At 47.3% G+C, this 17,615-nt stretch overlaps 1 protein-coding gene across 3 annotated transcripts in view; it reads right to left on the bottom strand.

Moving 5' to 3' along the window:
- ANXA5 (annexin A5) overlaps positions 1–17,615 on the bottom strand; it is a 1,060,565-nt gene that overhangs the window by 984,799 nt on the left and 58,151 nt on the right. The window lies entirely within an intron of this gene.

Genomic DNA, 17,615 nt, shown 5'->3' with positions numbered 1-17,615 from the left:
GGTTCTCCGATCTATAGGCAGAGGCTAGCAGACCTAGAACAGAAATTGAGGGATTTGGAATCGCAGCAAGTTGCGGGTGAAGGTGGGGAGCTCGCAAGTGCAATAAAAGACACGCTAGGTGAATACCAGGAGGCTGCAGACAGAGAAGTTAAGCATCTGGGCAAATAAGCTACGGCCCGTATGTATGAGGAGGGAGATAGGCCGGGCTCGGTCTTGGCACAGATTATGAAAGCTAAGCGTGACAAAACTGATCAGTAAAAATTAGGTGTGCATACGGAACAATGTTGACGGAAGAAACAGACATAGCGGATAGGTTTAAACAGTTCTATTCGGAATTATATACCTCTCGTTCGTAAGGCACGGACGAAGAAATACTTCATTTAGAACACATCAAGTTGCCATTTCTCACCAACGCGTATCGAGAGTTTCTCATGCACCCCATTGAAAAAGATGAAATTACAGAAGTACTGGCGGGAATGTAAACTGCTAGCGCCCCAGGGACGGAGGGCCTCACAGTTGGCTTCTATAAAACGTTTCTCGACTTGCTGCTCCCTCATCTTTCGGCCCCATTTGATATGTGCGTTTCAGGTACAATGCCCCAGACTATGAGAGCGGCAATCATAGTGGCCATCCCTAAACCGGGTAAACCCCCGGAGGAATGCGGTTCTTACCGCCCCCTTTCACTGCTCAATGTGGATACCAAGATATTCGCTAAAATATTAGCCAACCGCCTAGCCCCTCTATCTTCGGTGCTGGTAGCGCCAGAGCGAGCAACCTTTATCCCGGATAGGAATCTACATATAACTTGCGTAAGGTGTTTGGAACCATGCAACACGTTAAGCAAGATGCGGTTGCGGTATTCCTGGATATGGAAAAGGCCTTTGACTGTCGAATGGCCTTTTATGCGGCAGGTGCTGAACAGGATAGGTCTGGGCTCAGTTTTCCTCCAGCTGATCGGCGTATTGTATAATCGCCCACAGCGCAGATCCAGCTCGGCAACCTGGTCATGGATCCAATTGATAATACTAGGGGGACTGGGCAGGTTGTCCGCTGTCTCCTATTCTATATGCCCTTGTTGCTGAACCTTTGGTATGTGCTCTCGGAGAATATCATGGACTTAAAGGTATCTGGTTCCCGACTTATAGGATAGTAGTGTCCACATACGCGGACGACACCTTATTATATGTTCGAGACCCGGAACGAAATCTATCCTCTGTTCTTAGAGAAGTAGTTCACGTCGGTGCACTATTAGGACTACGGGTAAATTGGCCTAAATCCATGGTCTTCCCGCTCACCCTGGTCAAGACAAATTTTACAATGGACCACAGATTCGGTTCGATAACTAGGTATTAGACTCCACACAGATTCAGAGATAGTCCTCAGAGAGAATTATAGCATTGCCATAGCTAAACTGGAGGATGTTGAGACCTGGATCGGTTTGCCACGGTCGCTCATTGGCCGGGTTTCCATTATGAAAATGGTGGTATTGCCCAGATTCCGGGTCCCTCTTTACAAATATTCCCATAGTCTTACCATGCTCCTTTTTTCACAGATATCAATGATAAAACTAGCTTGGGCAGGTAAACAAGCATGTGTGCAATGGAGAATACTTACATTGCCATACCAGATGGGGAGCTTGGGAGCCCCAGATTTTGACTTATATTTTAGGGCTGCGTAAGGAGCACTAGCACATCATTGGATACATGGTGCACCTAACATGCCGTTCATCCGCATTCAAAGATCATTTGCCTAGCCACACTCTCCCAGCCGCGTTATTCGAAACCGTGGATCAGAGAACCGAATTCTGGACTCCATTAACTAGTTATGCTACGCCTGGCATACTCTATTGCAATTACAAGCGGGGGCTTGCTCTATTCACCAGCTATGCCGTTAACATGGGCTTTATGGCTAGCCCCCTGCAGGGATAGTGGGGTCACTCGAGTGCTTCACAAATTGAACATTGTCACTGCGGGAGACCTGTTCCAGGATGGGGTGGTTAAGACGTGGGAACAAATTGCAGGCACGGCGGTCTCCAACACCTTACTTCAATGCTTTCAGTTTTAGAGGGTGAGCAGAGCTATCTGAACTGCTGGGGGAAGACATGACAACCTCCTGAGGTCCCGGAACTGTCTTACGTCATAAAGACTAAGTCCCCCCGCAAAGTGGTCTCCAACATATACAAATTGGCTAGGTCACAAAGCAAATCAATATTCTAAGGCCAGGGTTGCATGACAAAGATCTTCAGGTTACAATAGAGGACTCGATGTGGAATTACTGCTGCACTAACACCAGACGAATCTCATTACACGGCAGGCATTGACTAGTTCACTTTAAATACATCAATAGAGTCTATTACACCCCTGAGAGGCTCCACAGATAGATGGCGTGCCCTCCCTGCTGATTTTCTGCATCTGGCGTGGCAATACCCGGGAACTTTTGCTATTTGGGAGGCAATCTTCCGGGAATTGGGAACTGTGGAAGAAGCAGAGCTCACACCTGATCACGCAATACCCTTTTGGGGTATTCTAAAGCCCTGCCCAAAGAGATACGTAGGTTAATGGATATGGGGCTATGGGGCTTCTAATTGCAAAGCGCAGGGTGACAATGTGTTGGATGTGAGGCCCAGTTCCTACTGTTACACAGTGGTCGCACGATATGCTCTACTGCTGCACACAATATGAGAATTTTAGTGAATTTCTGGGTTTTATATACACAACATACCAGCTTAATAGGAGTGTTAAGCCAGGGAAAAGTAGTACCAGAGGGAGAAGTTTAACACCATTACACAACAAATGATGGTTGATGTTACATGGTAGACATGTCACAAACCTATCCTTAGTGGGAGAAGTAGATGTTCACTGGGGAAATTCGGAGACGCTAAAGAAAAATCGAGGGAGAGATGTAATTTAGAGTGGCGATACTCTACCGCCTCTGCTGGGTGATAATACGTCGTCTTTGCTTACAACGGTCATGAATCTGTACAGCGATTAGGTTGCTTGGACTCGAGTGCATCATTGTCATGATTCTTATGAGATATCGTATTTTACGATTATATATACACACATATACATAACATTGCCTGCCCCTTAGGTTGTTGGCCACAAAGCGGTGTTTAATTTCTTCTGTTATCACGCTGCCGGTCCCAGGGTTGCAGGCAAAGAGCTGTGCAAGTTCATAAGGTACCTATGCAATAAAAAGTTTTAAACAAGCATTTGCAATGCAATAGGTCTCGCATTAGTAAAGATTTGAGCTTTTGGCGTTGCAAATAATAATGCAACACCAATAGCTGTAATTTTCAGTAATGCGAGACTTAAGTATGTCACTATGGCACAAAATTCACACACAGATGACAGACAATAGGAGTACGTATTTGGTAAACAAAAGATATGTGATTACGATGTAAGCTATAGAGACAACACATAAAAATGAAAAAATACAACATAATAGAGGGTCGGAGTACCCTTCATTCCAGAACTGAAGCATTTCCTACATGCTGTACTACAAAGGCATGGTAGTTGTTTATTTATGTTATGCAACTAACAACCATTGGCAAAGCCAATAGTACTGGCTTGTTGTAAGTGTAATGTTACTTGATGTATGATATATCTGGATGTAATGACAGAAGAAGCAAAATACCAGTCGGGCGACACACTAAGCTAAGCACTGAATTTTCGTTTACGTGCTTTTAACCTCACTTTTAATTACATCAGCAGTGGCAGGTGTGCTCTCTGGCAGACATGGCACGACTGTCACCCGTTGTCTACTACAGATGTAGTCTACATCCTCAGCTGGACTGCCTTTCGGAAAGCACTCATGGTCAGCGGAGGCCAGGAATGACAATCCCTGCCATCGCCAACTCGTGTGTTGTGACTCAGAACTCAAACCGATCCGGATTCAAAGCGCTCTGCAGCTACCACAAGGCGCTTTACAGTGCTTCCCAAAGATCCATGTCTGTGTGCCAACCCCAGTCTGTAAGGCCCTCTGCAGTGTCTACCATGGTAATTGTATCAAGACGGGCCAGGACTGGGGTTGTGTAATGCACCAGTGACAACCGCCAGTGACTGCGCTGCCACTGAAAACTAGGGGCAAAAGTAGGGCTAATGACCTTGGATAAGGCTGTTGGGTGGGCGAGGCATCTCCAAAAGTTCAGACCACCACCAACATACCTGCTCAGTTTTGGTGGTTAGCTATGTACCAGGTGCCGTCTATCCACCTGTACAGAGCCTGTAAACAGGACCCAAGGACTCTCTACTGCACAGCTCCTGCGCCTGGCTGACACCCAATAAAATGCACAGGAATTCGGACACCTGCATGAAAATGTCTGCAGATTGGGCCTGCAAGAAGATGCCTGCTGGCTGATGCCTGCAAAATGAAGTCTATAGAATGATGTCGACAGGAGGGCGTCTGCAAGAAGATGCCTGCAGGATGACGTCTGCAAGAAGATGCCTGCAGGATGACGTCTGCAAGAAGATGCCTGCAGGATGACGTCTGCAAGAAGATGCCTGCAGGATGACGTCTGCAAGAAGATGCCTGCAGGATTATGTCCACAGGAGGACATCTACAAGATGACGCCTGGGAGTGTAAATAAGCTGGAGTCCGAGGAGTGGCCGCTTGAGGCCCCATCAGGAATAAACCTGGAGTTGGAGGCAGCCTGATGCCAGACTATTGTTTTTGTAGTTGGTGTAAACGGAAACAGGAAGTGTTGGATAGCACGCCCTCATCTTGCTGTAGGCTTGGTATAATGTGCAAACATCAGCTGGCCCTTAATGCCTCGTGCTGGTTCGGAGTGTGATGGGCTTGGCCACTGTACGAAATCGAGTCCCCAGGGAGCTCGATTAGTCGAGGTTTTGAATTTAGTGGAGTTGCGCAGGCGCAGTGGGTCTTGCTTGTATCGTTTCACTGCCTTTAGATGACGTTACGTACCCTTTGATCTCGTCATCGCAGGTTGAACCCTGTGCCTCACCTTTAGCCCCTCAACAACTCTGGTGTTTGCTGGTGAGAGTGAGGGGAAAGGCAGGGTGTGGCGACTGCAGAAAGTAAAAAAGACTCTTACGGCGCGGTTTACGTTCTGATCCTGTGGCTCAATGGATGACCCCTGAGAACAGAGTCAGCAGGGACAGTGTGGGTGCCATAGGACAAGTCCCCCATAACCAACGTCACTCAGAAAGGCCTTTTAAAGCTCATCTCTGCCCGCTCTCTTCTGTTGATCCGGACTTGCCTATGTGCTCCTCGGCGCTCCTGCGTTTGTCACTATACAAAAGACAAACTACTGGCCATCTTGTGACCATTTTAAGAAGCCATGGGGCTTCCAGGGCTTAGAGCCATGAAGTGCATAAAATAGAAGGCATAAGCAAGCCTTGGCACAGGGGCTGTGCCTGTGGATCTCCCGGGGAGGAAGCGCCGGGGACAGCCCCACATTCCTCCCTCGTCATCTACTGTCACACATGGGCAGTCAATCAGCGGGGAGTTTGTGCAGGAGACACTGTGTTCCATGTATGAAATAAAACAAGAGACAGGACAAATCTGGTAGCAAAAACGAAACTTACCAGCGGCTTTCTACAGAGACGCTCACGCGCACGGAGCCGCTGCCTCCTCCATATACAATGCTGCGCGCGCCAGAAGCCCCTACCCACCGTGCTATGTCAGAGCCTCACGCTCCTGCCGGGCTGTATCGGCGACCGGGGCTGGACACGTAGCCACTCCCTCCTGACATGATGCCGGATGACATGCCCCCAGTGATGGAAGCCCTGCGTGTGCCCGGTGAGTGGGGTTGGGAGGGGGTGTGTGCGCGTTTGGGTGTGTATGTAAGCCCTGCGTGTGCGGGGGGGGGTGAGTGTGCGAATGTGTGTGCGCATGCGTGAGTGTGGCTGTGTGTGTGTGCGCGTGAAAGAGGCGAGAGGCTGCTGAATGTTGAACAGGAGATGTGTACGTGCGCGCCCACGAGGTGAAATCCGCCGAGGGAAAGCGCGTGCATATCTCCTGTCCACATTCCCGCAAAGGGGCGACATAAGGTCTTCCGCTGACGCGAGACCTCAAAAGGAATTGTGAAAGAGGCGATGGCCCGCCCGCCCGCCCCCCCAATCCCCTCCCCCACGCCTTGTGTTATATGGTCGGGGAAGTGTAGAAAGTGTAGAAGTGTAGGCAAGTCAATGTTTGGTACTGGAGGGGGTGTTGCGCGCGTTGGATCCTCAATCTTCGCCATTGTTGCCTCCGTTATCCCCTCTGAAGAAACCCTTGGAAGCAGAGGGCTGATTGTTGCCCGTGTACGATGTAGAAGCAGTGTCTGAGGAGGTATTCTTGTACCCTCCACGATAGAAGGAGTGCAGTTAGGCACTACGGCCAAAAGGGGACTGTAGGTGTCCCATAGATTGCCACTTCGGAGTCCTTTTTCATCTTTTCTAAGGAAGTGTCTACTACAGGACCAAAGAAGTGTTCTTTGTAAAATGGTGTATTAAGACTAGAATCTTGAACTTCTGGTTTAAACCCAGAAATTCTTAACCAGGCAGGTCTTTTAATAGCACACTGGCGTTGACTGCTCTAGCCGCAGAGTCCGCCGCATCCAACACACACCTAGTGGAATTGATAGAGATGAGATTTCCTTCTTGCACTAGGTCGTGAGCTTTGGACTTGTGCTCATCAGGCAGGAATTGGAGCAATTGTTCCATTTAGCCCTATAGTACCTGGCTAAAAGTGCTTGGGTGTGCGAATTGCACCAGAAATTTGCTGCTTGGGGGGCTCCTCTTGTAGACTCTGTCCAGAGGTGGAGCATCTCCTGACGTTTTAGAAATTAACAGTTTACGGCCAGTAGAAACAACCAAAGAATCTAAGGGTAACTGGCCTTTGATATAAACTGGATCTGATGGTGCAGATTTATATTTTTGTCTATCCTGGGGGGTGAGAATACACGCCCGAACAGGATCGTTAAATATGAGAGCATGCGAGTGGATCTACTAAGGGTTTCGAAAAGGAAAGCCTCCCCTAGAGATGCCTTGTGTAATTGAACCCCATGACAATCAGCAGCTCTGCTTAATAGTTCTATTCAGCCTACGTTGTCATCTGGTGGAGAAGGTTTAGTAGGGTAAAGATTAGGATCATTATATGTGGGAGAATCGGTGTTCGAGTCTTTCCAGGGCTCTGCAGGATCATTCTCCCCACACCCATCAGGACGACGATTATGACCAAGGAATGTGATATGCTTCTTCAGACTCAGGTTTGTGTTTAAGTGGCAATTTGATCGCAATATGTCCAGTTTTTGGATTGTTGTACAGTTCCTTTGTGCCTGAACGTGGACCACTGGAGTCAGAGCAGGAAGGCTTTGTTGTGGGATTCGGTGCAGAGTCCGAAGGAAGGGTGTTGGAAACATGTTCTTGGTGCCAACCGTAGCCCTAAGGCAGAGGTGAGACCGAAGTCATTTTCTTGGGCTGAGTAGGACTTTGGGGCAAGGAAGGATTGGTACTCATGATACGCTGACCTTGCGGAATCTCTTCATCCACATCAGACCCAGATTTTGAGACAGATCTAGGATCCTCCGGTTCTTCCTCAGCCCCCAATGTAAATCGCTGGTCTCTTGCTCAGAATCTTCTCCGAAGAGGCCTGGAATGGACCCAGTGTGTTGGCTCTGCATGTCGTGACGTCAAGACAGATGGTCACGGAGCATTTTCTTCTATCAGAAAGACTTACAAGCGTCGCAGACCTGTTCGTTGTGCTCCAGAGATCAGAACAAGTTGCACACTTCGTGTGAGTCGGTGCGCGCAAACTTCGCGTGGCTCTGAGAACATAATTTGAATGGAGTCCATTCCATCGACTCCGAGGTGGACCGACGTGGGTATGCCCGGCGGGCTTCCACGAGCTACCTCATCGAAAAGAAGTTTAGAATTAAATATGATACGCAGAGAAATGGAAATATACGATCAAAAACAAAACAGTCGAGGGTAAGTGGATTGCGCACCGAGGGGAACTCGAGAAACTGTGTAGAACCCGAGCGCAGAAATTCACGTCCAGACCTGATGGCGGTGACAAAAAAAAACCCACAAAGATGTCGATGCCCATGCGGTACAATATGTTGCAGCCGCAAAGGATTTCCGCAAGAGCTTGTTTGCAATAAAGCTACAGAAATCCCCGAGCACTGCGTTGCGTTACAACAAACTTCTTGCAGTCAAGTTCTCATATAGGCGTGACGTGTACATGTTCACTACAATTCACACAGAGCACTGTCACGGTTTGGGGTCAGATGGCCGAAGTCCACAAGCCTACCTGTATAATTGGTTACAACAAATACATGGACGGAGTGGACAAGAACAACCAGGTTCTTCAGTCATACAATGCGAGTCCTAAAACTCGCACTTGGTATAAGAAACGGTTTACTCACCTGATCCAGATGGCAACATACAATGTGCAGGTTGTTTATCGTCAGGCCACCTCAGGAAGACTCATGTCTTTCCTGGCCTGTCAGTTTTCTGGGATTAAAAGTCTCACAGCTACAGAAGCAGCAGCCTCCACTTCATGTATTCGAGAGGAGGTGGCAAGGCTGCAGAAGCAACATTTTGCAGATAAAATTCCTGCAACACCCAAAAAGGAGCGACCATGTCGTCGTTGTAAAGTGTGCTCAATGCAGGGAAAGAGGCAGGAGACTCATGTTTACTGTCCCCAGTGCCGAACTAAGCCTGCCTTCTATTTTCCTACTTGCTTTACGTCGTATCATACTAAAAGCAAAATACTAGGAAATTGAATCTGATGGACCTGCCAATAGGTAAACCTTTCAATTGGTAAGAATGGATAACTTCTGGATTCACATGCTGTGCATTATTCCGCCATCTAGTGGTTGGGTCAGGAATAGTCCTTGTTTGTCTTTTTAGGTTTCGACTTTGGCGAGGGGCGAAGCCCCTCCCAATCGAAATCTTTTGTTTTTAGTAGTGAGGTTCGGACCGCCTCTGCCTCTCATTGGCTAGCTCCATAAATGGAGGCTAGCCATTGGGAGGCAGAGGCTGTCAATCGCGCTCTCTCACGAAAACGCGATTCGGGGGAGTTTCTGGTGCTTTTTTTAAGCCCCGCCCCTTTGTCCCAGGCCGCGCTGCGATTGGCTGCCGGCCCGGGACACCCCCGTGACGTCATTCCCGGGCCGCGCTGTGATTGGCTGCCGGCCCGGGACACCCCCGTGACGTCAGCCAATCACAGCGCGGCCCGGGACCTGACTTGTTTTACAATATGATCGCTTTGCCGATCGTTTGAAGTGCCGCTTGTTTCTCAGTGACATACAATTAAGGGCGGGCTTGTCTTAAAGTGGTGGACTCATTAAGTCACTGTGCAGAGTCTGCACTTGCCCTCCGTGCGCGTTATGGACGCTACCTCGCCACCTGCACAAACGCATGTTTGCAGTGTCTGCCGCGGACTTAAGACCGGGGCATTCCTCGTGCCCGCCACCACTGTGGTAACTATAGACTTTGGCAGGGAATGTGGCGGATTCATTTCGAGTCTGTTAGCTCAGCCCATGCAGCCCGCATCTTTTCCGGCTGTCTTGGAGACTGTCCTGTGCCCCCGCTCTGCTCTGTTATTTCACCAAACCCTGTGAATTCTGCTCAGCAAAGTAAACATTGGGAGCTGCTAATCGCATCCTCTGAAACAGAACAGCACTTGAGTCAGGGATCTGGCGGAGATCAGAGTTAAGCAGAGTGAGTCTCTCCCAGCTGCTGCTCTCGGTACTGCTGCTGTGCAGACCCTCCGGCTGCGCTCCCTCCTGCCGGCCGCCTGCTGAGCCCCGGCTGCGCCCACCCAGCTCCCAGCTGCTTCTGAGGGACCCCCGGTTCGGGCCACTGCTGCAGCGAGGTCCATGCTGTGACCAGAAGTTTGTGGATACCATGGCGAGGGCATATGCGTGGCAGACCCTACTCCTGCAGTTCCTGGCTCTCACTGCCTCTCGGGCGGCATTTGGGTTTACGGACGATACTGTGGAAAAAGCCTTCAAGTCCGAGGGGTACTGCAGCCGGATCCTGCCCGTCCAGGGCACCCAGAGGGAAGGGTACAACAAATGCAGCCTGAGGGTGGAGGGAGACCCCGAGTTTTACAAGCCGGGAGCCAGTACTTTGCATGCTGGGACTTGTAGGCCTTTATAAAGACTCGAAAAAACTAAACTACAGGTCCCATAAACATTATAGAATGATTATTGGTGACCAAAAAATTGATGAATAGACGAAGGAAGAGTTTCTGGCATGTTTAAGGTAAACGGACTGTAGAGTAGTTCTATCTGCCTGAGCAGCCGACTTCGGAAGTGGGGTACCGGGTTTGAGTTCCAGCATCATCTCTCCCACCTATGATTCTAGCAAATTACTTAATCCCCGTGCCTAACAAAATAAAATCTGTCCTCGTGTAATATAATAATCTTGTACTCATGTAAAGCACTCTGATTCCGTAGGGCCATGGTCGCGCTGTTTAAAACTGAAGAAAAACCATTATTTGCATGGCATGCTAACTATACAGACGCCCCCTCAATTCTATAGTTTAATAATTCCAAGCGTCTCTTTTATGCCTTTATTCCAACACCCGGCGCAGCTCTCGCTGCATGTAAGCAGGGACCGAGTCACGTGATCCGAGGTCTGAGTGCAGCCATCGCCTTAGACTGGCCGTGAACCCGGCCGCGCTTGGGGGTGAGTCAGCAGCTGAGGGAGCCTCTGCTGCTGAAGGAAGGAGCCATCCTCCTCTCACGGCTGGGGCTGCCTCAGGTCACTTAACCAGTATTGGGAACAGTGCTTAATTTGTGCCGGTGCTTAGCACCGGCACTTAATTATGCGGGCCGGGTCTATGCATCTGCTACCCACGTCACATCTTGATGTTTTTAAAATGTACCTTACTGTACTCCAGCGTGTTTTTCACCTCTCCCGAGTGACGCATGCCGGTTAACTGTTGCGGGCGGCTGTGAGACTTCTTAGTCTAAGTCACTTAGCCTGCCCTGAAGAGAAGATTCATATAAATTAATAATAAATAATAGGTTGAACGTGGCGGCCCGGGCCACGGCCCTTATTTCAAATTCACTCAGTTTTGCACTGTTGCCACTTACGTGAGCCGTGGGGCGGGCAGGACACACACACTGACACGGATTTAATACGGCTGGATTTGGTTTCTGAAGGGGGTAGGGGCTGTGCGCGACGTAGCGTGCGTGCGCCGATTTCTTTTAACATTGCCACGCCGCCCCAGCATAACCATCGCAGCTCACCACCACGAGTCGTCATTGTTCAAGTCAGCCCGAGTCCCGACCCGACCGACGAAGACACTGAGGGCAGGAAAGCCTGTGCTGTGCAGGCATCAATCAGCCAGCAGTACAGTAAGTAAAGTAACTTACTTAGTATGCTCAGTGCCAAAACCAACAATGTTTTTTTTGGGGCGTAGTGGTGAAGGTCCGCCTGTCAGATCACCGGCATGGTGGGAGTCAGGCAGGCAGCTTGCCTCCGGCGGCTGAGCTCCATAAGACATCATACCAGAATCAGATGGATATGATTAATGGATGTGATTCACTGAATGCCAGACCAGTGCCTGGCCTAGTAGCAGCCGGCGTGCGGCGTCCTCAGCGCACACTTATGTGATATCTCGATCATAGGACCTGACCGCGCCCAGTGCTGCCAGGTTTAAGTTAAGACCAAGGCCCTGCCCGCGCTTGCTCGCTGATTTGTACAAGCATGGCACGCAGCCACGCATGAATTAGGTTCCCTGTAACCCCTCGCGTAAAAGAGAGGCAAGCGGCATTCCCTCTTCCATCAGGGTACAATTATGTATGTGAGTTTCTTGCTCACAGATTCAGAAGGTCATTAGTCAATGGTCCAGTCCAGCAAAACAAAATGCCAAAAGGCGTCAAAAATCTTGACTGGAAATAGTAAATCCAGCACATAGCGTGCGCTCCAAAACTATTTTTTTCAGGAGGACTTTGGGCTCACTCGCCCAAATGCTTGGCGGGATCTATACCAGTCCCCCTGACCGGCCTTTTTCTAGATTTATTCAGGCTTTAAAGTGAACCCTTGTGCACAGGTCGGAAATTACAACCCCGTACCTACGTGTGCCGGTGCTTGGTAGCAAATGAATCGTGATTAAGGGGAAGTTTATCCCCCCTTCTCTCCTATGCCAGCTTTATTTCCATAATTAAAAAGTGGCGATAGAAAAAAAGACAGGTCTAAATGTAACTGTCCTGTCAAAAATAGACACCGCTGTACATTTCAAAATAAATCAAACTAAGGGAAATGCCTTTCCTTTGTGTTTTTATTTTTCAAACAATTTTAAACCAATTTAGGTATGTGTACTACATTGTATTTCTGCATGCTGGACAATTGTAGCAAATGTACTAATTTCACCACAGTGACTTGAGCAGGGGCAATAATACCACTGTGAATATTCACCAGTTATCCTTAAGATTTTGTGCTGACTTTCCGAATCCAGTCTTCTTTGCCCAACCACCAAGCGAGGGAGGATGGGTGGGGAGGAGGGGGATGCATGTTTTTTTTGGGGGGTGGGTAGTCGTATTATTTTCTATTGTCTGCCAAGCAGTACCTCTTTTGGTTTGAAGCTGCCCACGTCTTTTTATAGCTTAACAAGGCAAGGCCTACTAAAGGACACTTTGGTTCCCGCGTGTAACATGGACGCATCCTTGATGAAGTTCAAGGCTGCATTGTCTGCAATCCACCTCATGCTTTTTCATCCACCACCAGACACTCACTGCCCGTTCTCACCCTTGAAGTTTTGTTGTACAGGAACAGAAGTAGGACTTCTAAAAAGTAGTTTCATAATAAAGCTGCATATATTTGCTTTTTTTTACTGTTTGAAGCCCTGGTGAACCTAGTTGGTTAATGTTATGCCATTAAAAGAGTATTAATTGGGGTTTGCACAGTTGAATCTATTTTGTCACCATTTGCACTGATGGGACAAAACAAAGGGAGCCACTTGGAAGGGTGTTCCTGGGGTTCCAGTCATCTGTCACCAGCCAAGAACACTAGAGGTGGAAAATGAAAAGCCCAGCTCTTATTACCTTTATTATTACCATTTATAGGGGCGAAGGGAAATGCTATATCACTAAAAAAAAAAACACATACAGAATTTTGCAAATGTTTGTTCAGTCACCTAATCAAGTATGCAATATAAGGGAAAAAGGGGGTTGCAGCCATCTTAACCTGTCCTATCAAAACCTAACTATGAGGAATGCTCCTTTGCTGATATTCAAATCGGTTATTACATCTGACGTTTAGCAGTCAGTGCCAGTTGAGGATGTGGCGGAGCTAATAGAGTAAGTGGGTGGGGCCAGAGGAGGAAATGGGTGGAGCCTGAGAAAAGTAGGTGTAGCCTCCAACAAACATTTGAGCACCTGCACTTCAAATTAAGCACTGATTGGGAACACCCGCGCCCTTCACCCGCCCGTTCTCTCCTATACCCACTATACTGCAGCCCCGGGTATTTTGGGGCTCAGCCCAGTGTCTTATTTCAGCTGCTGTCTGTTGTGTGCGCCTATTGTAGTCCGCTTTGTGTGTGCCTGACAAAGATTTTCTTTTTTAGGTAGTGCATAGAGGCAGCTTAAATTGTTCACAACACAAGCCTCATGTAATAAAAGAACATCTTAAAAAATACATACATTTATACATATATGCCTTGTGTTTCCCCTCTTCTTTTATTGGGCTGTAGCCCTACCATTCAGGTTTTGCGTCTTCACACTACATCATAAAGCATGGTGTAGGGGACAGGTCGGCACTATGAGTTGCGGCATTTCCTCCTTGTTGTTTAAACCTGTCTAAACATTCTAAGTCGATAGTGCCCTCTTTTGCGCAAATAAGAATCATATTTTCTGTGATCTGCATTAAAACTAAAAATAAAATTCTGTACCTATTCAGAGTACCTTTGCCTGCTAGAGAGCACTTGGACGACACTGTTCTATCAGAATTATATGCAAGTGTACATTTGTTTAATATAATTTTTTAATTGCAAGTGTACGGTCACCATGTTTAGCTTGTGGTGTATCTTCTTTTTTTTCATCTTTTTATTTTTCTGGACCATCATGGCAGTAAAAAAAATAAGATTTAAAAAATAACCATAGCACCAGCTTGCATAGGTCGGATGTAATCACTGAAGTTCTATTGGATCTGGCAAAGGTGCAATCTAGAAAGGAATATTTTCTATTTATAACTTCATCGTGACTTGCACTTGAGATGCGCTTCGTGTTTTCCATATTTGGTTAAGCCCAAGGGTTACTCTCTTGGCCTTGTGATTTTCACACCTGGAGTGACCATATATATGTAAATACTGCCTGCACTTTTGAGAACTTGCATCTTTGAGATAAATTATGTTTTTTGCATATGACTGTGCAGTCCAGTGACTGGCTGTGTGCACAAAGATCTCTGCCTGGATCTGTGTGTGTGTTGGGCTCTGTGTGTGTGTGTGTGTGTGTGTGTGTGTGTGTGTGTGTGTGTTGGGCTCTGTGGCTCTGTGTGTGTGTGTGTGTGTTGGGCTGTGTGTGTGTGTGTGTGTTGGGCTCTGTGTCTGTGTGTGTCGGGCTCCGTGTGTGGTGGGGCTCTGTGTGTGTGGGGCTCTGTGTGTGTGGGGCTCTGTGTGAGTGCCTCTGTGTGTGGGGGGGGGCTCTGTGTGTGTGTAGTGCTGTGTCTTTGTGTGTGGCATTTGCGAGAGATTAAGCTATTGGCATTGTAAATGACAATGCCATTTATTTATCTGTTTTCAAAACCAACACATAAATAACAATGATGTCATTTACAATGCCAATCGTTCTAACTTTTGCAAAGGCGAAACCGTTGCATTGTAAATGCTTGTTTTTGGTTGGTTTGTTTCTGTGTGTGGTCTGCCACCGTTTGGTGCCAGGTACGTCCCATGTATAGGACATACACGGGACGGACGGTAGGAGGTAGTTGGTGGCTACCATCCACCAACTACCTCCTACCGTGGAGGTAGTTGGTGGATGGTAGCCATCTTTGCATTCTTTTTTCGGTCCTTTAGATGGTCTTTTAGATAAATATTGTAACTTGATTCCCCACCTGTTTGTATTACAGGTAGGAGAGGCCGGGTGGGTCACATGCGAATCCAGTAAAGCTGCAAAACGTCTATTGGTAAGTAACCATTTAGTTTTGCAGCGTGTAGCGGTTTCTCCCGTCTTGGCGAGGCTGTGGTAAGAAGAAGGCTTTGCAAACAGGTGTTGGAAGTACTTTGTCCTATTTGTGCTTCCTTATTTATTTGTATATCCACACAGTAATGCTTTGTAAGTGTGTGGTGATGCCCATGTGGCAGCTGCACATATAGTGTCAATGGGCACATTGGCCATAAAAGCCAGGGTTGTTTCTCTCTAGTGGAGTGAGCTGTTGATTGTGCCGTTAATTACTGGTTAGTGGTGCCATAGCATAGCTGGATGGTTTGGACTATCCATCGTGAGCATGTTGCCTTTGTTTCCGAAGCACATACTAACACCGGAACGCCTGTCACAAACAACTCTTTCGATCTGCATGTTTGTTCTGTTCTCTGTAGGTGATACAATAGTGCTCTCCTCACATCCAGGGTATAGAGCCTTTTTTCCCCTCTAGTTTTTGGATCTTTGAAGAAGCCTGGGAGGATAATATTTTGATCCAAGTGATATTTGGATACCACTTAAGGCAGGAACTGTGGGTTTGTTTTTAGAATAACTTTGTCCTTGTGCGTTTGCATGTACAGTTCCTATACGGTTAATGCTTGTAGTTCACTAACTTTCCATTAGGATGTAATGGCAATGAGAAAACGCTGTTTTTAAAGTGATGTGTTCAAGTCTGCTTTATGCACGGACTCAAAAGGTTGACATCAGTTGTGTGAGCAGTGTATTTAGATTAGACATGGGCACTGGAGCTGGTCTATGGGGAGCAATTCGGTTAGATCCTTCTAGGAATCGTTTTTTACAGGTATTGTATACTCTTTGTATTAGTGGTATTAGTGGAAAAGCGTATGCAAATGTCCCTGTCCAGTTTAGCGACCGGGCAGGTAGTGTGGAAACCAAGGCAAAGAACTGGCATTTCTTGTTCTGTATGGTTGCAAAAAGGTCCATCACTGGTGTTCCCCAGCGACTGAAGATGTATTGTATGGTTTCGTGTTTCAACTCCAATTCGAGAGAGCAGTTCTTTTGTCTGCTAAGTTGATCTGCTCTTGTGTTGTAAATTCCCGGTAGATGTACTGTTTGCAGATTGATTGATTATGATACTGCACATTGCCAGATTTCCTGTGTTAGTTTGCTCAGTGGGAATGACTTCGTACTAGAACATTGTGGTGGTGGTGTCTGTTTGAATCAACACAGTTCTCCCTTGAATGTGTCTCTGGAACGCTTTCAGTACTAAGAAAACGGTTTATTTCCAAGTAGTTGATGTGTTTTATGGAATCCTGTTTGTTCTACTGTCCCGTACCTACACTTGTTTGAAGTGTGCTCCCCACCATTTGAGGGATGAGTCTGTAGTGATTGTCACAGAAGGAGTTGGGTTTTTGAAACGTCTGCCCTGTGTTATTTTGCTGGATGCCCACCATTGTCTGTCTGCATGCAGCTTGCATGTAAGAACCACTAGATATTGCAAAACTCCCTGTGGCTTGAAACCAGTTGTTGGCAAGCCATTCCTGGAATGGGTACATATGTAGGCAGGTATGAGGGATGAGTGGGATGCATGATGCAATCATGCCCGTAAGTTTCATGACTCTCCTCACTGTCCGAGATTGACCCTCTGGTAGAAGGTGGTTTCCTGTTTGATAGCTTGTGTCCTTTTGCGTCTGGTATGCCCACAGGTTCGAGTCTAGTCTTGCACTTGTAAAAGTTCTCTTTTTCTGGCCTTATGGATGATTTCTTGTAGTTTGAGAAACCTAATTCTTGCAGCGTGCGGATAGCTGTTTGAATGTGGCTGAGGCATCTTTGTTTTGCGTTTGCCCTTATGAGCAAGTCGTCCAGGTAGGGGTAGACTTGTATTCACCCCTTCCACAAGTGTGCCACAACTGCGGCTAGGCACTTTGTGAAGAAAGTGGTGCTGACTTTCTACCGAAAGGGAGTACTTTGAACGGATTGTGTGTTCCCTTGTGTAGAAATAGTCGATACTTTCTGTGATTTTTGTTCATAGGGATGTGAAGTAGGCTTCTTGGAGGTCTATTTTTGCCATCTAATCTCCTTTTTGAATTCGAGGGATTATCTCTTGGAGAGTAGACATTTTGAAAAGCGGTGTTAAAATGAACTCTTATGAACCTTGTCCAGGATAGGCCTTAGTGTCTGAATGGGGACTAGTAAATATGGATAGTAGTTTCCTTTGAAATAAGCTTGTTTTGGTACCAATTCTATTGCTTGCTTTTGTAGTAAGTCTTTGATCTCTGCATCTAATTGTAGGAGTTCCAATTTTTGAAATGTTCTTATTCTTAGTGAGTTTGCAGGTGGCGTTTGTTAGTTCTATGCAATACCCGTATTTTACCAAATTTAATATCCAACTGTCGGTTGTGATTTATTGCCATCGATATAAGAATTGGGATAATCCTCTCCCACTGGTGTTTAGTGTGGGTCCTTCTCCGTGTGAGGGTCGATTTGAGGTGTTCTTACTCTAGGGGGCTGGCCTCTGCCCCTTCCTCGAAAGGGCTGCTTTGGTTGTTGCTGCCAACTT

Source organism: Lissotriton helveticus, chromosome 2_1 (assembly GCF_964261635.1).
Source record: "Lissotriton helveticus chromosome 2_1, aLisHel1.1, whole genome shotgun sequence".
NCBI lineage: Eukaryota > Metazoa > Chordata > Amphibia > Caudata > Salamandridae > Lissotriton > Lissotriton helveticus.
This window is presented reverse-complemented; position numbering and strand designations above follow the sequence as displayed.